Consider the following 23,286-nt stretch of genomic DNA (forward strand, 5'->3'; position numbering starts at 1 on the left):
TTTACAAAAATGTTTTAATATACTCATTTTATTTGTGGTTGATCTGCATCTCAGAGTGAGAGAGTAGAATCTACCGTACACTGACTTTTTAGGGTTCTCCTCAAGAGTTTGACACTGGGTCTTCTTGATATTCCTCCTTTCTCTGCAAGATAGAGTTCAACAGAGGTACTTAGTAATTGTTGGCGGGGGCGGGGGGGGCAGGGGTGTGTGCGGACAATACCTTATATGGCAATAGTTCTGGACTGTGGAAAGCTGGAGAGCCGTGCAATCAGAGAGAGCTACAAATAGCCATGGCATGATCTGACTTCTGCCACCTTTACAATGGTTATTGCATCACTATAACATGCTATAATTAAGTACAGATGTAACATTGCAGCTTTACTATTGCAAAGTGATGTCAGAGCATCTCACTGCAATTATTTTGTGGCTTTTAGCTACTGGGAGGAAGATGGTGTTTCTTCTCTAGTCCTATATCTCCCTCTCACCTAGCTATTCTTAAAGAAAGACAGAGCTATTACTCCTGTCTTTCCCCATCACCCTTTTGGTTGCTCCAGTGTGGGTTCACTCTGCTCAGTGTTCCCTGCCCCACCTTACATGTATTTAGCAGCCTGGAGTAACCTCTCATGATCAGGACTCCATTTGCTCTGCCTGAGACTTCACAAATTCCCAGGAAAAGCCACATACAGCCCTACAGACTATAAGCACCCTTTTCCTGAGATTTTCTGAGCTGCTGTGAGCACAGGGCTTGTGAAATCACAAATAAGCCCCAAAGAGCCGATTAATTAAAATAATCCAGCACTAGAGGACTGCCTGGTACAACCTCAGCTTTCTGAGCCAAACTGCTGCTCTCTGACTGACAATGTTCTTCATGATGGTGGCTGGGTCCTGGGCAGAGAAGAAAATCAGAATCCTTTTTTAAAAATTTATTTCCTTTTACTTTTCTCAAAGTTGCTTCACAACGGATTTAGTGACTTTCTCAGAGCCTGTGCAATGACCCTTGGAGCCTTACATACTTTGGGTCTGGTAGGAAGCAGGGTCTGATTGCTCTTTGCAGACTATATGACATTAGTCAGTAGCTTCTGTTCAGTTCCTAGCAGAGAGGTATCCATATCACAAAACCACTCATCACCCTAGCAATTCCAGCAGACAGGCCAATGACTAAATAAATCTTATCCTCTAGGTGGCCCCTCCAAGCCTGGCTGGAGCCCACTGGATAGCAGGGGGAAGCTTGAACTGCCACTGCTGGTAGTATTGTTGCTTTCTGGGTAAGATAAAAAGAGAGTTTGGCACTTTTTGCAGGCACTGAATTCATTCATTTTTTATTATTGTTTATTATTTGTTGAGTGCCAGCTACATGTACAGAAGTTGGTCCATCAAAAGATATTACTTCACCATCTTGTCTCTAATTACATGCTCAGCATTTTAATAGCTTCTAACCTCTGTTTCCATGGAATCCTCCACAAATGTGACAAAATGGAAAGCAAGCTTTTTGTTACAGATGGTTTTTGGGTCTTGTTTTTTTCAGTGATTTTTTAAAGGGGAGCTGAACTAGAGATGAAAGTACTTTTGTCACCAACTATTTCCATTTAAAAGCACAAATGTAGAGCGTTTGGATTCATAACATCAAGTGATACATTGGTATAACCGCACGGAAAGTTTGGATCCAATAATGACACTGCAAGTTAACAGGAAGGATCCAATCAGGAAGCGCAAGTTGCTTTTTAAAATTTGGGTTTTCCTTGTTACCTTAGGCCATAGCAGTGAAGGGATGTGAGGTTACTTGTGTTTGCTTTTTTAGGTGTGTGGGGAAATAGTCCACTGCCCATTTCTGATGTCTCTCCAAGGGGACCTATTCATCATTTACCCCTCAGGGGTTCTCAACCTTTTTCTTTCTGAGGCCCCCCAACATGATATAAAAACTCCATCACGTCCCACCAGTGCCACAACAACTGTTTTTCTGCGTATGAAATCCAGGGCCAGCGTTAGGGGGTAGCAAGCAGGGCAATTGCCCAAGGCCCATTCCACAGGGAGCCCCGCAAATCTAGGTTGCTCAGGCTTCGGCTTCAGCACCACGTGGAAGGGTTGGGAGCCTCTGGGCTTCAGCCCCACACAGCGGGGCTTCAGCTTTCTGCCCTAGCCCCCAGCAAGTCTAACTGTCCCTGATCCCTGGTTGAGAACTGCTGCCCTAAGTTGATTCCATTATCATATTCGTAGACGTGGCAATTCTAGAAGTAGGAGTCAGTAAGGGATACGGAGCTGAGTCCTGATTTCCATACTCATGAAATCCAAGGGATTCTTCGTGTGTGAGTAAAGTAAACAGGATTGGGCCTGTGACATTGCCTCGACACGTACTGGTTGTCCCATTCTCTATTCTAATTGTTTCTTTTGCTTCTCTTAGTGCATTTCTGTATGTGACAAAAAGGATCTATTCTGAATGTTACAGAAATAACCAGCAGTAAAGGCAGTTCTATTCACTTCCCACAGCAACAGCATTGCCGCCCCCGCTGCCCCTCTTGGCCCTCTTGCTGTCCTTTCTGGCAGTGATGGTCTCTGTCTCAGATGAAGTAAGAGATTCTGTTCTGATTAACAAGATGACTGTGTTGAGAGAGGGGGTTTCCAGTGACATCTGCCTTGGCTCTCTTCATTTCCTTTGACATAGAAAACAATAGGGACTCTGCCAGGAAAGGCACTAATTGCCCATCCGCATCCATTTAATTAATGATGACCCTAGATCACATGCCCAGAACTGACCGTCCCCAAACTGTGGGAGGAGAGAGAAAGGAGCCACAATCTGGATTTTGATCCTAAATCATAGCTGATTCTTCTCTATAACGAGCTGACCTGAAACCCTAGTTCTAAGGAGCCCTGAACTTTTGAGAAGTTCAAAATCTGGATACAAATTTGGCATTTTGGATCTGTTTATCTGCATTTCACTAGCTGATCCAGCTGCTCCTCCTTTGACTTCAGTAGGAATTCCCCTTCTCACATTTCTAATCCGGTCCTACCTCCAAGTCCCTCACCAGTGCTTACATGTAGTCTGCACCAGAGAGAAGAGAGGGTGGGTTTTAAGCAGCAGCTCTAGTGGGAATTTTCAGCATCCGTTTAGTTTGCAATGTGCAGATTCTGAAGAAGACAATGCAACATTTTTTAGATTCCGCCCCCATTACATCCATCTCATTCTAGCCCTCCAGATGCCGTGTTAGGAGTTTGTGTCCCTTTCTCACCAGCTCCACACTGACCTCACTTACCCAGGGGCCACCTCTGCTGAGCTCACTGAAGTGAACTTGAACTCAGTGCAGGTGCACCTGTGTAACCGAGGGACATATTGACTCATACACTTGCTGATTCAAGAATATACCTTTTCTATCTTGCCTTTTCCTTTTAATGCCCCTCTTTCCCTTCTGTAACTAAGCTCTGTGACTGTATTATCCAGTTTCATGAAGCATTTGCATGAAGGTCGCTATACAGAAAAAGGGTAGGACTGTGGCCAACCCCTGGGAGGGACTAAAAGAGGAAGAATAGAGCAAGAAGCGGACCCCACACCCCCGTCCAACTCCTGCATCTTGGACAAAAGGACAGCCAGAGCATGGATGAAGAATCCAGCCTCTGCTTTCTGTGAATTTTGCCATGTGCGCTAGCTGCTTGAAAGATGGTAGGGAGGGATGGGTGAGTATGGAAAGGGTTGGGAATAGGGAGATGGAGATTCTGCTTCAGTATGTGCTCTCCAGGAGCTCGTAGGAGGAATTCTGCCAGACTGTCCCAGAATTCTTCCTGGGAACTCCAGCTGCAACATGGCCCCTTCCAGTGTGGCTTTGTCTACATGATTGTATTACTCTGACCGAATGCACCTCTCTATTCACACACTATTACACCACTGTAATTATCTTTGTACAAAATATGCCTTGTGATGTGTCACTTGAAAACTAGTAACTTGCTGGTCAATAATATCGTGGTGAAATGTGGGTAGCAACATTATATGTAAAGTTATGAGCATAAGCTGACATCAGGACTGAAAGGTCGCTACAAAAGTCTGGGTGAACCCATTTTTCAAAGACAAAGGACAAGCTGATGTCTATTGCCAGGTGTCAAAGTTGATGGGCAATCACCTGTGAAGCGGCCATTCTTTGGCAAGGAAGTGGGGCAGGAACAAACTGATCTGCATTTTAGTAAACAGCAGCATGGAACCTCTCTCCCCACAAAATGTCTTGTCTCTGTCCTCATAGCAGGAACTAACTTTATCGAGGTGTAACCTCAGGAAAATGCTTTTCAAAGACTGACTATGAAGTGCAGGGCAAAAACACCCCAAGGTGTCTCTCCCTATCCATCTGTCTCACACTCACACCAAAGAAGACAAAAGAATTAGCCTTTGGACTTCAGAAACAGATTTGGAAATTTGATCAGCAATGTTACTGGGAAATGCGGTAAGGGATTTCATCTTGAACCAAGTCTAGTTTAAATTTTACAATGCTTTCTAGTGCTATCTTTAATTCTCTTGTAACTATTTCTTACTTTAATGCCTTGTACTTGCACTCACTTAAAACCTCTCTTTGTAATTAAATAAACTTGTTTTATTCTTTAATGAAAACTAATTCAGTGTTGTGGTTAAACTGAGCTGAGTGGTAACTCCATTTAAAGTAGCAAAGTGTTGGACATTGTTCCCTTACATGGGCAACAGACCTAAAATATCTGAACTATCCAAAAAAGGGCTGGACAGTGCAGAACACACATTTTGGGGGGGAAATTCAGGACTGAGAATGTGTTGGGGCCACCCTGCAAGTGGTAGACTAGGCTGGTGGATGCCAGTGTGTGGCTGGATAGTGCTGGCAGGCTGCAAAAATGCACAGACCTTCAGGGTGTGACCTGCATGCTGTTTGTGAGGGGCCTGGATTGGGAACTATAGCAGCAAAGCATTGGGAGGCACCCAGGGCTGTAGGGCAGTGGGGACACAGCCCTTCACTGATCTGGATTGCACCCCAGAATGTGACAATTACACTGCACATTATTGTGCAGCTTCAGTCTGACTTTATTCACTACCATACTTTTTCAACGATGTGACAGCACCCAGAGCCATTCATTGCGTATTTAACATTGGAATAAATAAATGAGACGGAATCTGGTCCTAAAGTATTTTCAAAAGGGAAAAACATCCATTTCTCAAATGACAGCATTGCCTCTGAGTCTCTGAAGGCTTCATGCTTTGACAGAGAGCTGCCTGTCAGGTAGGTAAGATTCAGGGTGAAATTATGCAATGCACCTAGATGAACATTAGATGCAAGGCATCCAACATTCAGCTCTTCTTGGATACATGATTTTCATTTTTGCTTTCAGCAAAGTTCATACCACTGCATCAAATCAAAATGCACATATACTTTTTTCCCTTAAATGAATCTTATTTCAAAAAATGGTCACGGTCTGCCTGTCACACAGGTCTGAAAAAGAGGCATTGTCAGAGGCCCATCAAGTCATGAAAAGGCTTGTAAATCCAGCTCAGATGTTTGTGTTTTGTACAAATGGAAATGAATTTATTTGGCAAATCTCTCCCTTAGAAATTAGAAATGGGTGTCATATTTACTAAGATCAGCAAATATTAACCAGAAATTCAGGCAGGTTGAGTCCAAACCTATTGATATGTTATGAAATGCGATGTTTGGCCTGGATCCAAAGAAGCAGATAAATTATTTTTTTCTATGAAAACTTGAACAGATGAATGTTATTCCACTGTATCAGTCTTTAAGTTAATCCCTATGGAAACCTAAATGGGGATAAGTTAGCTACTTTGGAATCCCAAGATATATTATGCTTGATCCATAACCGGGATCTGGGCAAGCTCTCCTTTGAGCCATCCCCCTCCTATTTGTATCAGGGGATTGCCATTTGCTCACTTAAAATCCAAATACAAGGCTGTGAGGAAACTGCACTGCCTTAAGTGGCAGCAGCATGAATGGCTTGATCTATGTCATAGTCATTTCTTTATAGATGCTCCAACAGTTTAAACTGTCCTGTTCTTACTCATAAACACTTTCAGGCATGCCAGTCAAGGCCAAATAAATAGTACTAAATTAATGCTTGAAAAGATCTTCTGTGTGAAATACAGCCAGGTTTCCTTCCTAAACAAACTTCATCCTTTTATATAAACACTGGTTTTGCCTAGTTTCCTATGTCTTTAAAGCATATGCTGGGCTTCTTCAGCAGAAGGAAAGCTGGTTTTCCACAAAATAAGGAAATGATGATTCTAGAACAATAAAGCAGCAGAACATTTCATAACATTTGATTGATTCTTGGGATACCATCTTCCCTTATAACCAAATAGCTACAGTGTTCAACTAAGAAATAGCTGCAACAGTAACCTATTGTTTATAAGAGCTATAGCCTCAATTATCCAAGGAAATGGAATTTATCATTATTACATGGGTCAAAATGTCATTATCACCACTGTGGCTAGGAAAAGAGTTGAAGCAGAAATCTAGATCGGTCTCTGAGTCTGCTGAGCCAAATCTTGCCTTTGCGAGCTGGGGTCAGCAGAGAGGAACACCAATGAGGCTATTCAAGGAAAGTGGATGGCAAAAAAAACCCCAATTCTCCACAAGACCCTCTCCAAAATGCAGGCAGGAGGACTAATTGGCTACGTTGTCACCTCAGGGTCAGAAGAGTTCATGGAAGTTAGCTCCAAGAGTATGGGATGAAGAGGAAGGCCAGGGTTCAGATTCTGTAATGGCACCTATCTGGTGCAAATCAGAACCCTCACATGTTAGGGTTCATCCACCCCTAAGGCACAGTCTTATTTTTAACATCTATAAGTAGCTCTGTTAGTGATTCAGTTTATTTAATGTATTGGCATTGCCATTGCATTTGTTACCATAGTAACTGAGGGCCTAAATGCAAGAGTAAATGTCTCCACTAGATCGGGGTAAATGGCTCCAGCAGGTCAGAGTTTATTAAATCCAAAATTAAATTAATGCACTCAGGCAGAAGGCTCTCAGCACAGCTGCAAATGATAAGCAATACAGGTGACTTATTGGCAGAGTCAAACTAAAAGGGGTCCTCTCCCAAATAGGAGACATTTTTTCTCCACACCTTCCCCATATTAAGCAAAAGTCATCTGATTAAATTCTGGCCTCACACTGTGGTACAGAGTTGGAACTGAATTGCCTAGCCAGGATTCATAGCCACACAGCTTTGAAGCAATGCCCTGAAGTAGCTGTTTAGTATAACCTGTGGATGGAAGACAGAACAGCATAGTGTGACCCAGACATAGTGAGTTCTAAAACAGTTCTCAGTTGGAAGAATATGGTTCAAAAGGGAAGATTTCTCTCAATAGCCAGAGGAAAGAAAGCCCCTCCCAACTTCCCTTTATCCCCTTACAGTCTCATGACCGGGACAGGTCCCTCAAATCCTCTCGTCTTGGTAAATTCTCAGAAGTTATTGTAGTCTTAAGGTTCCTAGTTCTTGCAGAGTACATCCAAATCCCTCCCCTTCTGGCCACTTTTGCTTTTGTCCTGTCATCCCTCAGAATTTCTGAGTGTCAAGTAGCATGTAAGTGGTCCTGTGTGGATCTGGCCCACAGTGAATAGATCAGCAAAAAACAAGTCAACACACTCAGGTTCTGATGAACCAATGGGATAGTGAATTCCAGCGTTGAGGGCTCTCCACTGAGAATGTTCCATCGCCTTCCAGACATTCAGATCTTAAGGACTATTAGCAAAAGACAGCATGTAAAATATGAAAAGTGGTTCAGTTAATACACTAGCCTTTCCAGGGCACTCACTATTGTGGTCTATATTAGTTACACTGAAGAGTATGTCAAGATACTGATAAATCTGCATAAAATGAAAAAACTTTTAAGAACAAGTTAACTATTAGTCTCTCAGCATTTCCAGAAATCTAATAAGCACGCAAGGCTAATTAGTTCTTTTAAAAAAAAATCTATTGGTAGGAGCTGAACACACACTAAGAGAGCCAGGGCCAGGAGTGGAAATGTGGGATGTTACTGTCACACCCTGACTCCTCTGAACTTCAGAGTTCATAATTAAAAGGCATTTTACAGTACCTTTATGCATTAGCCCGTGGCAGTGGGTTGGGCATTGTCAAAAGGCTGGGCTGTAAATTCAGAGGGAATGGCTTATTAAAATCTTCATTAAATGCATACCCTCCAGGTCTGCCCACAGCCTTGGAACAGCCTTTTATTTCATGGATTGTTTGTGCTCCTAAAAACAGTAACATCAATAGATAGCTCTGAAGGGTGCTGTTCGCACACACCATGACTGGTTACCATACAAGTGCAAAATAACGTATCATTGACTTGCACCCATTTTGCAGGTAAACCTTTAAAGAGTCAGGATGGAAAAACAAAAACGCACCTGGAAGTTTATCTAGTTATCACTATTTTTATGTGTATAGGAAAGAGAGAGGGAGAGAAGGTGTTACTTTTCCCCCCTGTATTCATGGGTTTTAGACCCAAAATTCTTTGGGCCTGATTCAGACATACTTACTCACATTGAGTAGCAGCTTAGTAGCCAGCTTTTCTTGGGACTATACAGCCTGAATAATGGTAGCAGATTCTAGTACAGTTATTTGCCCTAGGCCACTGTTAGTATCAGAACTTGGCTTAAACTAGGGAAGAACATATTGCAAAAATGACATCATAGCTCTGATCAAACAATGCTGTCCTGTCCCCCAAGAGGATATGCCTGAGAAAGCACGCAGCCTGCAAACTCCACTGCTGTCAGCACGCTGTCCAGCCACAGGGAATATTTATAGGTAAAGGAGGAAATTAAACCTGCCAGGCAAAGTTGAATACAAACTGGTCTTACAACTTATTAGGCCAACAGGACAAAAGCCTTGTATACTAATGTTCTAAGCACAGTAACAGGATTTTCCTTTTAAGAAGGGAGGGCATCTAACCCACAAGGTTTCTTTCTCCCTGTAAATGAGGAGTCTGGAAAAAACGTTTGTTGCCATGCGTGAATGATGCTAAAGGGTACAGTGAATACAACTGTCTCCCTATAAGCAATTCTTATACAATTTGGGAGGTTTTTTAAAGAAAAACATACTATAATTCTAAACCAGCAAAGTATTTAAGGATATGCTTAATTTCTAGCATGTAATTAGTTCCATTGACATCAACAGGACTTAAAATGAAACACCTGCTTAAGTGCATTGCTTGATAATGGTTAATGACAGCAAAACTTACATTCTCAACAAATATTAAGGGCCCTACAATAAACGGAACCCAGCACACACTTCTACATAGTAAGAATGAATGCAGGGACTTGACTGAACAGTCAGAAGTCACAGGATGACATTAAATCTCTTCCCCTGGCCCCCTCCAGCCCCACCCAAAAGCAAACTTCTAACACTTTTAAAAACTTCTGAATTTCTAACAGGTGTCCCTTAATAATTAACAGAACTGTGCTGGCCAGAAGGCAATGGGGAAAAAATTGTCACCATCCTTCAGACTTTGCCGCCCTCCTTGCAAATCTTTAATGAGCAAAAGTAAATATAGATTTTAGTGTTCAGTGGGCACTGTGCTGTGGTCTCCAGAACCTGTTTTTATGTCGACTGCCTACCCGTTACTAGTGGAGTTAATCTGTCCCAGAAGGCTTTGCTCCTGTCAGACACAACAGAAGAGGTGCTGTTGCAAGTAGGCAAAAAGCAGGAACTGAAAGGGTTTAGGAGCTTCCTGTGCTACCTCACACACACATAAGTCATTCACAACTGGGTCATCTGCTTTGGATTCTCAGGTATTCTGAGGCATTTCTGGAGGGTGCTATGGGTCCTGTTGCTCCCTTCAGGAGCAGTTTTCATCCTCACAATATTGCCCTCTCCATGTCTTTAGAATTTGCTCCAAAATGTACCAGTTGTGCTTTTCCCACAATGTTTGTACAGGGAGGGATACCCCATCCAAGCTCCCTTGCAACACAGATGAATGCAGTCAACCTAATAGGCAGGCTGTGCATGGCTCCACAAGATGTGGAGGACACAGGAAGCCTTCCCTCTTGCAGTTCCCCAAGGCACACGTGTAGCCTTTTGCTTTCCTGAATGTGCTCCCCACATCCTCCCTACTAAGGGCTGTGCCTTAATGGCCCAGTTAAGACCATTTACTTGAGAGAATGGTGTAAGATCCCAAACAATGCCATAAAAAGCTTCCTCTTCAGGGACTGTTTTGGCTGACAGCGGATTTTTAAAGCTTACTCAGACAAACTGTTCAGCCTCTCCTTGCGGTGGTACGTTGTGCTGTGGGGACCAGTTTGGCAGAAGGTCAAGGAATGGGAGATGGAAGTTTGGCAATAAGGTGCTCACATTAAGGTGTGAAACGAGGTGAAGCGACGTCCCTAGAATGTTTCTGAACTCATGCCACAGGTAACTGCAGCAGTACACTCTAGTGTGCTAACACTTCCTACTAATATTTGACACTCCATGAATTCCTTCCCTCAGCTACCCAAGTACTCTTTGTTTATTAGCATGTAAGTGCCAGCAGGTATGGTGAAGTATAAGGTGGTGGTGATACTTTCAGTGCTAGCATGGCAGAAGAATTGTGTTTACAGTAAAACTATTTAACATTCTTGAGCTGAATTAAGAAAATAGCTGATTTTAGTAAGAGATTAATACACATGAGCTTAACTGAAACTGCACAAGCAAGCTGCAGAGAGCATTCCACCTCCCTCTGGCTCCACAAAAACTTCAGCCACCAAAGCCCTCTGGCAGGTTATCCAGTTACAGGCATTACATCATCAGAACAAACATTCATTGGTGGATCAATCCCCTGGAAGCAGTAGCCTTACATAAATCAACCCTTTCATGGGAGTCGCACCTTTGCACCACAGGGAATGATACCCTCTCCAATAATTATTTAAGCTGCCCATCTGAACTGATGATTACCTGTAAACTATGCCCTAGGGACAGTCAGATCAGTTTGTGCATGATCCTAGTAGCTACAGTAAATGTAAGTATAGGCAGCAGAGACTCAGTATATGTGCCTCAAGCTTGGTTATTGTGTGTTTGTCTGTAAATCTGTGATATTTTAACAGAATCGTCCAGTAAAACACTTGACCACAAAACTTATGCTTAAATGGTTTGCTGAATTGGGGCCCAAGTGCACAGTTTGCTGATTGGATGAGAAAGGTAAAACAACTACAGGTGCTGATTTCACCCATCTCTGGTTTATGGGTACAGGTTATGCCTTTTCCACGTAGATTATGTCTACACTACAGATCTTCCAGCAGCACAGCTGTATGGAAGAGCTCTCTCCCGTTGGCATAATTAAAGCACCCCCAACGAGCTTCTCATGCCGATATGGCACTGTCCACACGGGTGCTTCTCTCAGTGAAACGTATGTTGGTCAGGGGTTGATTTTTCACACCACTGCCCAACAAAAGTTTTACTGACAAAATGCTAATGTAGACATAGACGTAGTCACTTCTTATCTCTTTCCCTTTGAAAGCAAGGGGAATTTTGTCTTTGACTTAAGCAGGAGAAGGCACAGGCCATAAAGTGTTCTTTGTTTTATATGAGGGCTGGTCTACACTAGAAAGTTAGGTTGACCTCACTCAGGGATGGGAAAAATTCACACTTCTGAGAGATGTAGTTAAGCCAACCAAAGTCCCAGTGTCTACCTAGCTACCACCTCTTGGAGAGGTGGATTTATTACATTACAGACGAACCCCTTCCACTGCTGGAGTAAGTGTCTACACTACAGTGGCATAGTTGCAGCTGTGCTGCTGTAGCATTTCTAGTATAGAAATATCCTTTGTGTCTTTACTGTGGGAGACTCTAAAAAAAAAAAATTTGGCTTAGTGTTCTGCTGCCCTTTATTGAAAAATTCTGAAGAATGGAACAAGGATGTAACCAACTGGGTTCTAAATAAATAATTTAAAACTATGTAATTCAATAGAGCAGGCCTGCACAACATGTGGCCCCTGGGCGGCCTGCAGACAAGCACTGGGGTGGGGCTGCTGGGTTTGCCCCCTGCACTGGGGTGGGGAGGGCTCATAGCCTGAGGTGGGAAGTGCCAAGTGAGGGTAGGGGTGCCCGACCCTGGGCTTGAGCTGCAGCTTAGAATCATAGAATGTTAGGGTTGGAAGGGACCTCAGGAGATCATCTAGTCCTGCTAAGAAGCAGGACCCATCTCTAAATGGCCCCCTAAAGGATTGAACTCACAACCCTGGGTTTAGCAGGCCAATGCTCAAACCACTGAGCTATCCCTCCTCCCCTTTGGGTGGACTGGGCCAAGACCCACCCATCCCCCCTCTTTGGTTGGGGGCAGGGTGGGATGGCTACTGTGCTGGTTGGTCCCAGGATGGCCTCCGTAGTGATTGAGGGGTTGAACTGTCTGTGAGCAGCCAGGAAATCCCTGGGAGAGGGAGGTGTGTGTGTGTCTGTGTGTGTGTGTGTGTTGCACCTGCCCTGCCCCAACTGCTGCCTCCTTTCCTGGTCCAGGGACCTTCCCCCTCCCCGGCCCCTATCACACTGCTCCCCCTCCCCCCAGGCTCCCTGCAGCCCCTGTGTTTGTGTGTTGGACAGTCGCATCCAATCCCTTCACACTGCTCCCCTTTCCTCTCCCCTTAGTTCATAGCTCCAGAAAATCCCTTCAAGCTGTCCCCCTTTTCTCCTCCCCTTATTTCATGGGGGATGACAACCCGAGCAGGCGGGTGGGCAGGCAGTGGCGACGAGACTTTATACTTGGGGGGGCGAGGAGGCAAGCGGTGAGTTGGTGACTGGAGGGGGGCATCCATTTTCAGTATTTTAATTTTTGGTATTGCTGTGTGCAGTAATATGGGGAGGGTGTTTTGGCAGGGTTGGGCGGCGCTGAGGGTGTGTGTTTTGGCGGGGCCAGGGGATTTCGGCCCTCAGCTTTTTCTTTGGAGTAATATGGCCCTCACCGCTTTACGAGTTGTGCAGGCCTGCAATAGAGAGTGATCTTTTTTCTTTATTTTTTTAAGTCATCCTATAGCATTCTATTGCAGGGATATAATTCTCAGTTAAATTCGATAGGATAGTTCAAAAACCTCCAGAAAGGTTATAATTTTGTATTAAAGGACTTAGGAGGTGACACAGAGAGGCATTTTGCTGGGTTAACTTCACCTTGTTTGGTACCTTAATGCAAAGATCCTAAGGAGGGACAAAAGTAAGCTTCCTCATCCCATTCTGTGATCTTCCACCAAATAGGTCACCAGTACATGTGACAATGGAAGAGGTGCTGAGTATGTTGTCTGAATAATTAAGCTTTAAAAATCCAGCTGAAAATCTATTGTCACACAAAACAGACCCTAGAAATAAACAGCAGGTAATGAAAGGCAATCAATATGATGGAAGCTAATTTAGCTACAATGAATCAGGAAAAAGATCTTGGAGTCATCGTGGATAGTTCTCTGAACACATCCATGCAGTGTGCAGAGGCAGTCAAAAAAGCAAATAGGATGTTAGGAATCATAAAAAAGGGGACTAGAAAATAAGATGGAGAGTATATTATTTCCCTTATGTAAATCGATGGTACGTCCACATCTCGAATACTGCGTACAGATGTGGTCTCCTCATCTCAAAAAAGATATACTGGCACTAGAAAAGGTTCAGAAAAGGGCAACTAAAATGATTACGGGTTTGGAAGAGGTCCCATATGAGGAGAGATTAAAGAGGTTAGGCTTTTCATCTTGGAAAAGAGGAGAAAAGGGGGGGATATGATAGAGGTATATAAAATCATGAGTGATGTGGAGAAAGTAGATAAGGAAAAGTTATTTACTTATTCCCATAATACAAGAACTAGGGGCCACCAAATGAAATGAATGGGCAGCGCGTTTAAAACAAATAAAAGGAAGTTCTTCTTCACACAGCGCACAGTCAACTTGTGGAACGCCTTGCCTGAGGAGGTTGTGAAGGCTAGGACTATAACAGCGTTTAAAAGAGAACTGGATAAATTCATGGTGATTAAGTCCATAAATGGCTATTAGCCAGGATGGGTAAGGAATGGTGTCCCTAGCCTTTGTTTGTCAGAGAGTGGAGACGGATGGCAGGAGAGAGATCACCTGATCATTACCTGTTAGGTTCACTCCCTCTGGGGTGCCTGGCATTGGCCACTGTCGGTAGACAGGACACTGGGCTAGATGAACCTTTGGTCTGACTCAGTATGGCCGTTCTTATGTTCTTATGTCCCCTGCTATCTGCACTTAACCATAAACCCTGGCCAGAATTCACAGGGGATTAAGTGCTTCTCCACGAATCAGAGCACAAATAAGATAGCTGGCAAATACTGCAGTGAGCTGCTGCTAGTGACTTTTTGCATGATGTTTATGCACAAGAATCTGTTTCTTATGCTGATTTGTGCTTTTGTTTTCCAAAGTCCCATTATAAAACGACATGGAACCTTTCTGCAATCTGATCAATCAAACTCTTACTCTATGAGACTAATTGTAATACCCAGACTAAGCTATCTCCAGTTATGTCATGACATCTCATAATGAAACTGCTTAAACACCTCCATTCTATACCCTCTACGTATTCTAAGGCATTCCAGTTATTGTATAATACATGAGTAAACAGTGTCAGTATGATCTCTTCACACTCTTTGGCAGAAAACAGATTCAAATAAGCAAAGCTAACACCACTGGAAACTATAGTATGTATCTTAACTAGGAATGGTATTTCTAGAACCCTGTTAATGATAACTTGTGAAATGTTTGAGGGTGTTTTTGTCCATTAATATTGTATTGCACAAAAAATTGATTCACTTTATTTACATAGGGTGCAATTCTCAAAAGCACCAAAGTTACTTATATATCTAAGTGCCATTGACTTTCAAAGTTCCTAAGTCACTTTTGGAAATTTTGTCCATAGTATCATGTCATTTGTGTTTAACGTATAGAAATGTTGTACTCACTATTTCTGCCCATGGCTAAGACGAAAATATTTTCTCTACCTATGAGCTAGGACTCATTGAAGGAAATCAAATCTAGTTTTGTTCCTGTGAATGTCACTTTTTTACCTGATGTTGTGTCTTTATATGTTTCATGTTTGATGGAAGATCAAGGCCCATATAAGCAGGACCAGTGCCAGGGTTTCTCGCGCCCTAGGCGCACGGCCATTTCGCCGCCCCCCGCACTGATCCCACGGCTCTGGTAGAGCTGTTGCAGGCATGCCTGCGGGAGGTCCACCGGATCCGCAGGAGCAGCCGACCCTCCGCAGGCATGCCTGCGGCAGCTCCACTGGAGCCGCGGACCAACGGACCCTCCGCAGGCATGCATGCGGCAGGTCAACCAGAGGCGCCTGCCACCACCCCGGCAAAATGCCGCCCCCTCAATAATCCTGGCACCCTAAGCAATTGCCTAGGCTGCCTAAATGGTACCGGCCCTGCATATAAGTCAACTCTTAGAACAAAATAGGTCCATGCTGAGGAGAGTGGACTTGTATATCCAGGGTGCCTGCCGATAACCAGGTTCAAATGATCAGGAATATGTACTAATTACCTACTGAAATTAAAATTCAGAGCATGTGACACATCTCTCTATCATTGGCCTGGTCTACCACTAGAAAATTAGGTTGATTTAACTACATTGCTACATTGCTCAGAGGTGTGAAAAATCCCCACCCGAGTGGCATAGTTAAGCCAACCTAAATCCTGGTTTAGCTAGTGCTACGTGGATGGAAGGATTCAGTGAATTACCTACACTGACTGAAGAACCCCTCCCCTCCCTTCCTAGGCACCAGAACCCGAGCGCCAGCCTGAGCCACAACTGCAAAGCACTGTCTGCACAGCTGTCTTTAGAGTGCTAGTGCGAGCCCGGCAAGCCCCCATCTGTTGGCGTAGGCAGGGAGTCTCAGTGCCGTGGGCTGTCCAACCTACCCAGAGATACTAAGTGACTTGCATGAGGTCAGATAGGAAGCCTATGGTGGAACAGAGACTTCTTAGTCGGCCAAGTCCTAGGCTAGTGTTTTAACCACTGGACCATCCTTCCTAACCTAGGTGATATGACTGATCCTTATTCATACTGACTTCAGTAACATTACTATTGTGGTTAAATCAAGCAGGATTTAAGAATAAATATATCTGAAAGAACTTTAAAAACCCAATCCCTTATAAAAGCCAGATGTACTCTGCTGAGCGTCTTTTTGTCTGTATGATTTTGATGAGCAGGAGCAAGAGAATCCAGATAAATTGCAGGTCAGCATTTTGTGCACCATGGTTTCATAAGCATCATACATTTTGGTTTCCTAAAATAAAAAAGCTTGTTCTAGTATATCATCTATTGTATGGGAAGTCTATATTTGAATTGAAAATATGTTGAGAAATATTTTCCACCCATATATTGATGCTGGAATTTTATTTCAGAATTGAGCCAGGATGTCTCCGATTGGCTGTCCAAAAAAGGAGGCAACCCACATTATAAGGCATGTTTGACAACTTAAGCCAGGCTCCTTTCTCTTTCTTCTCTGTAAAGTGATTTTTTCATGTAATGTCAAAATCAGTTTATCAAGTCACAGATGCTTCTAAAACAGCATTCCAGCTACGGATGTCAATGAGGACCCCGAGAATGAAGACCCTCTGTGGATCTGTTATTTTAATATTTGGCCGAGGCTTGCAGAGTATTCTCAGCCCTTACCTAAAGGAGTTTGCCTAGGTGAGGAATGCAGGATGTGGCTCCTTGAGAGACCTGTAAATGGGATGTATTTTTTTAAGTAATATATAAAAACAACATTTGATATTAAAATGCTGCTAATGACATTTTTCAAATCAATAGACCAGATTCCACCGCTCATTATTTTGCCTACCCCTTCCAAATGAGTTCAGCTGAACTCTTCCAAAGCACCTATGTTGAGGCCAGCCTGCTCCAACAGTGACAAGAGCACGAGATCCAAAGGGGAGAGGTATGCAGGGACAGCCGATGGGGAGGTGCATTAAAATGCATGTCAGCCCTGCCTCGGAATACTCCCTATCTCACCCATCCAACAGGACTGAGTGCGTGGAGCATCAGCTCCATGGATTTTGGGAAAGTCAGCTCAGGATGCAACAGTGTCATTCCACAGGTTTGTTTTCTGGCTTCGGCTAGTTCTGTGCACATTTATATGTATCTTAAAGCCAGAATTTGGCACTACATTATTCCACCAAATCTTTTTTGTGTATTTTACAAATGCTATGGGAAGTTTTGAGATGTTACTACATTTCTTTAGAGAAATTCAAGCAATTGGCTTGGGCCAGTCAGGGAAAAAAAATACTAAATATTTTTAAGGACCTAATTCCAACTCGGAATGTTTTCCTTTGCTTGTGCTTGTCAAATGGACTGTTTATTTCAATAATGAGTTTTCCTTTTACTCTGTAATATGTTTCCTGTTAAGAGATGTTAAAGATCTTTAGATCCTAACTGGTAAAACTGTCCCAATGAGACATAATTGGGCCAGGTGTGAAGTCTCCAGTGTATAAATACAAACACGGTCTATTTTTCTTTCCTACTGAAAAGCAAAACCACGTAAAACCACAGTGCTGCAGGCTGGATAAATCTTTCTCATGATGAATTGTTTTCTGCAGCTTCTGAAGCAGCAAAAAGTTAGGTGTGGTTACTGTGTCAACAAATGACAGGATTCAGGTATTTTTCTCAAGGACAGACGTCTCCAAAAAGGCTGAGGAAAAAATTATGAAGCGTATTCTTGTTCTTAAACTGACATGCTTTTCCAGCTGTACCTCCCACCACAGAGTAGGGGGAGGCACTGAAGCTTCTGATTGGTGTGGAGGTTCCTACAGAAAACACTCTAGTGTTCTGAGCTTTCAAGCTCACTTTGAGAAGCCTTTGAGTTACTCAGTTGGAGTTAAACTATGCTTCGCCCAGGCTTAGGAAGGGTAAACTGTGTTAGCAACAGGATAAACAGGACAGCTTTTTTAGGTGCTTTGGAAGGTCACTAAAGTGCCTTTAGGTTTTCTTCTTGCTGCTTAATAGACATTCTGGGATCTTCACCTTGTTTCTGGAAAGGAGTTGTGATTTAAAGGTTACTGCTTCACTTTCTTTTGAATCCACAGAGAGGTAAGACAGTAATAATTTTGGATAATTTGTTTCCTTTTCTTTTCCTTTTTTCTGCTTCCTTTGATAAGTTACTGACTCTCATTAATGTTATATTCACATTCTATCCCTCAGTATTGTGCAGCTAACTGCCATCCCATCCCAGAGGTGGCTGCATTTCTGTAGTTTGTAAAGCAATTTGAGATGAAAGGTGCTAAATTAATGGAGACAGGCTCAAGCTGCAAAATTTGAATCTGGCTTTCAAAGTTCAGGGTGTTCAACTCTGGAGCTCAGCTCTCTGTAATAAAAGTGACCTGCAAAATTTGCAACAAAATCCAGATATGGACTTGCAATACCCCCAAAGTTTAGGAGTGTTTGTATCTGGGGTTTTGGTTTAGAGTAATTTGTATATGTGTGTTGTATGTGTATGTACATAACTCTGTGTATATGTTTTGTGTATTGTTGTTATATCCCTTCATATGTGGTCTGGTAAATTAGTCAAATGGGTGATCTGACTAGTAGAATTCAGCAGAGAGATATCAAGAAAATTAGTGAAATGAAAAAGCTGATGCTGGGAACTGCCCATCTGCTTTAGAAGCTCATTCAGTGCTGCCCCAGAGGCTCCCCTTGGCTCTTTCCAATCCCACCCACCTGTTTGCCCCTCCAGCCCTTCCCTGTGTTGCCAGCACAGCTCTCTGCTCTCTCCCCACCCCTGAGTTGGTCTAAAGCAGTGGTTTTCAATCTGTGGTCCACAGACGCCTGGGCGTCTGCAGACTGTGCCTAAGATTTCCAAAGGGGTCCGCACCTCCATTTGAAATTTTTTAGGTTTCTGCAAATGAAAAAAGGTTGAAAACCACTGGTCTAAAGTTTTCTAAAGAGATCTTAGAATTCATCATAAAAAAACCAATGATTTTTGTGGTGGAGAGGGAGCCGAAGTCTAACTTCTGCCATGTGTGCATCCATAAATACTGATCCCTGAAAAGCTGCTACCTCCACTGGTGCCAGTGTAAACTCTTCAGGGAAGCAAGACAAAAGCTCAGCCAGAGCCTCACATGTTGGGCTGAGGATAATCAATCTCAATCCTCCTGTAAAAAAACAGAACAGCTGTGGGGAAAGATCAATAAACACTACCAGTTGCTCTAGGAGTCTTGAAGAGGAAGGATTCCACAAAATAAAATGAGCAGTAAAGGACTCTGTCCCTAAAGACAGCAGGAGGAATCATGGGGGATGCAGCAATTAAGGGGAAGTCTGGTTTTTGCTTTCAGTAGTCCCACAAACACAGATATACAATTATAGGAGGGGAGGAAATCGCTGGAATGGGGAGACTTGCTTGCCTGATGCTAAAGAAAAACTTGTTTGTGCTTAATACATTGGAGAAATTGTTCAAGAACAGTTTATTCATGTGAAAATATAACCCCAGCAAGGCTGCCAAGGTCAGTAAGACCTCAGGGGAGCTGCTGCACAATTGCTAGCTGGCTATGCCAGGTTAAACTATCTGGGGCTACTTTAATTGATGCACTCAATTTATCCAGGATTTCAAAAACCTCTTGAGAGATTGTGTAACTTTCTGTTTTAATTCAGTTTTTCATCTCTCAACTTGTCTGTCCCATTCCAATATAATTCTTCCACCCCTGCCTTCCTTGCACATAACCTGTTCCTAGTCTCCAGCCCTTCTACCTGGGCGTATCCTAGGCACCTAGACTCACCTCCTTATGAGTATGCCTCTTTCCTCACAGAATCCTATTCTTTGTCCCACTTCCACCCCTGCCCTTCCTGCACATAACTTATTCCCTCACCACACTTCACCTTGCCCTCTTTGCAAGAATTTCATTCCACCACCCCTGTCCTTCCTGCACACGTGCTATCCCGTTCCACCTCTGCTCAGCCATCCCTGCACATGCCATCGCCTTCCATCCATGCTGTCCCTGGCCTGTTCTACCACCACTTTCCACCTGGCCTTTCAGGCACACATCTCACTATCACCCTTGCATCCCCACCTGTGCACATACCACCCCATTTAACCATTGCTTTCCCATCTCTGACTTCCCTGTGCAAATCTCATCACCCCCAAGCAGGGCCAGCTCTAGGCTTTTTGCCTCCCCAAGCAAAAACAAAAATGAAAAAACCACAACCTCTGAGAGTGCCCAGAATGCCACCCCTGTTGTTGTGCCAAATCAAGCATGTGCTTGATTTACTAGTGCCTAGAGCTGGTCCTGCCCCCAAGCTTCCTGAGATGTTCATAAAATTCTGTACAAACAGTAATCATGTCACACAGCAGCAAGAGGAGCTGCCCAGCTCACATCTTTGTTCAGAAGCTTTTGGAAGGGCTGACTGGATTTCGTCTGCTTATACAAGGCAGTTAGACTTCCCCTTAAGATTCTCTTCAGGTTCTGGTTCAAATTAATTTTAACAGATATATATATATATATAGTGCCTAGCACAATGGGGGCTTGATCTGTGGCTGGGGCCTATAGGCACTACCGCAATACAAATAATGAATGTGTATGTAGAAATCCAAATGTTATTTAGCAGGGATCTTTTCTACTCATAAAATTTCTTGTGTTAGGAATTAAAAGTCCTTTTAACAACCAGGTGCTTATAAGCTTGATGATCCTTATGGTGGGATTGACTAATCAACCTTTCTAAATTGTTTAAATGCTAGGCTCTAAAATGAGAGTTGTGTGAAGGACTTATCTACATGGGGAAACTGACCAGCATAATTATACCAGTATAACTCCCCAGCCGAACATTCCTATTCTGGAAAAAGTGTGTCTGCACAAGGGAAGGGAGAGGACTTACTGGTTCTGTTGTGTACTTTTGTGATTAGTTCCTTCTGTTTTTGTGATAAGAATGTCTCACGTCATAAGGACGTGGTTGCAGTGACACTCTGTTGGCCATGGTATCAATATGTCACTAGTGCAGAGTAAAATGTTCCATTATGATCATTCCCCTCCATATGTTATAAACAGTCTATTCCAGCAGAAGGTTGTGAAATGGACGACATTATGTAAGCCCTGTGCTCTGACCCCCCACATATGTTTCCACCTGCACATCACCCCTTGCTTATACATTTTGTTTTCGCAACAGAGGGGCGTACTCCTACCCAGGCAGCAGCATTTGGGTACTCTGTTTGTGGCAGATGTAATAATATTATTAATTGTGATGTGGTGAGTGAGGTGAAGTTATTGCATAGTGGGTTGTAAGACTTTCCTATATGAATGTACTGATGTAACTTAACAGCAGGCTCTGGGGAAAAAAACAAACAGGAAGGCTTCCCAGTTAAGAACATCTCAGCAAACCCTTGAAAAGACAACAGGGGAAGATCCTGTCTCCAATGAAGATGCAAGCCTTGTTTTGCCAGCCTGGGAGCCCAGACATGAAAATGACAGTAAACAGTTTAAAAGGCCTTATCGGGATTGGAGGTGGGGGTGAATTGTTAGGTGCTGTCCAGTGGACAGGCTGACACAGAGGCTGGGTCTACGCTAGCAACTTATGTTGGTATAACTATGTCACCCCTGAGCAAGGCAGTTATACTAACCTAACCTTCAGTCCCATCGCCATAGCTACTGCCTCTCAGGGAGGTGGAGTACCTAGGCTGACAGGAGAAGCTCAATGTAAGTAGCATCTTCACTAAGTGTTATACCACTGTGGCTGCAGCGCTGTTATGTAGACAAGCCCAGAGAGAGACTTTGCAGAAGGAGTCTGAAGCAGCTGGGCCATTCTCAGTGCAGGGAATGGTCACCCTTAGGGAAAGGCAGGCAAGCATATAGACTGGCTTATTGTTTTAAGATATATAATACCTTGCTTTAAGAAGTCCGTTTGGTTATTAAATACCACAGCCATTGCTCCCAAAGACAGGTACAGATACTGAGCATAAGTCAGAGCTGCTGAGGTAATCGCAGTTGGTCTCTGGAGACTGCAGTCTGGGACTCAGTCTGAGAGTGGGAGAATCACGTGATTCTACCCTGAGACAGGTGATGGCTTGAGGCCAAGAGGACCAGAAGAGGTCAGAGATGTAGTAACTGTGACAATAACTCATTCTCATCATCAGATCTACCATAGCACATGATGTTATCTAGGGATTCTACTGTCATTATGGAATGAACACAATCACATGCACACACCTGCACACTCCTACCTGGAAAGGAGCTGTTGAACTGAGTAAGATTTAGCTAGTCTGCTCTTGCTCCTCTTATTCCTGTTGTCTAAGCAGCAGATTTGTTCCTTGACATTCATGGTCATTTCCTCAAGGCTACAGGCAGTGAATTGACCTTTTTAGGTAGAAAATATAAATGAAGAATTTAATTGAGCAAAAATTTATGTTCTTGAATTTGCTGGGTTTTCTCCCATCCTCTGGCTGTGCCTGCACTGAGGATTTTAGGGAAATTTCCTGTTGTTGGTCTGGCACATGGGCAGCTCCACCTGACCTGCAACAATAGAAGTGCTAGTGTAGATCAGGCACCAGCATATTTTCCATCCTATCATCTAGGCCATAGTTTTCAACCCAAGAGGACACAATCTGTGGATGGGGTTGAAACAGGTCCAATAGTGTTGTGAGCACTCTCCACTTCTTTATGTCTAGAGGGGAGTAGAAACTTTTAGTTTTGTTGTAACATGAGGTCATGGTATGGAAAAGATTGAGAATCACCAATATAGGTGTCACTGGCCCTTTAAGAGAAAGCAAGGTCCAATGCACCTTTGACTTGTCAGCTGCCTCCCAATTTGTTGTAAGAGAGGGCACGTTGGCTATATAAATGGGGGAATGCCAGAGGACAGTGAGAGTCAGTCAGGAAAAGAGGCAACTGTGAGCTGCCTGTTTCAGTCAGGAGAGGGCAGGTGAGAATGCCTGGAAGAGAGAGAGTCAGGAAACCAGAAGGTGAGAGCTGCCAGAGACCCAGAGACTGGAGGAGATCCCTGAAGGAAGCTGTGACTGGTTCATGGAGGAAGACTGAAGACAGCAAGAAGGGTTTGCTGGCCCGAGAGCCAGGGCTGGAGAGGTCTGAAGGCCAGAGAGCAACAGAGGGAGTTGCCTGCTGCTGCCTTCTAAACTGGAGAGCCAAAGGTGAGAGCTGGAGAAGACTAAAGACGGGAAAAGCACAAGGAGTTTCCTACAGTCTTCAGGCTGAAGAGCTGAAGCCAGAAGGCTGACAACCAAGGGGAGTAAGGGATGCTCCTCTCATGGAGATAGACTCCCAGCAGAGAGAGTGTGGCAGCTCCTCCTGGAAAGAGTGGGATGTAGTCCAGCTGGAAGGGCTAGAGTTGATGACCTGGTAAAAGGATGGATGAGTTCCGAAGAAGAGCCCAGGTA

General features: G+C 43.6%; 1 protein-coding gene across 6 annotated transcripts in view; it reads left to right on the top strand.

Moving 5' to 3' along the window:
• The window catches only part of SPATA13 (spermatogenesis associated 13), a 266,452-nt gene that overhangs the window by 123,857 nt on the left and 119,309 nt on the right, over window positions 1–23,286 (top strand). For 4 of the 6 annotated variants that reach the window (XM_050937140.1, XM_050937149.1, XM_050937142.1 and 1 more), the window contains exon 1: window positions 17,791–18,002. The exons of the other annotated variants lie outside the window; for them this stretch is intronic. The gene's annotated coding sequence lies outside the window, so the exon portion shown is untranslated. Of the gene's footprint in view, window positions 1–17,790; window positions 18,003–23,286 lie in introns of those variants that run through there. 6 annotated transcript variants of the gene reach the window in all.

The sequence above is a fragment of the Gopherus flavomarginatus genome, chromosome 1, assembly GCF_025201925.1.
Source record: "Gopherus flavomarginatus isolate rGopFla2 chromosome 1, rGopFla2.mat.asm, whole genome shotgun sequence".
In the NCBI taxonomy this organism is placed as follows: Eukaryota; Metazoa; Chordata; order Testudines; family Testudinidae; genus Gopherus; species Gopherus flavomarginatus.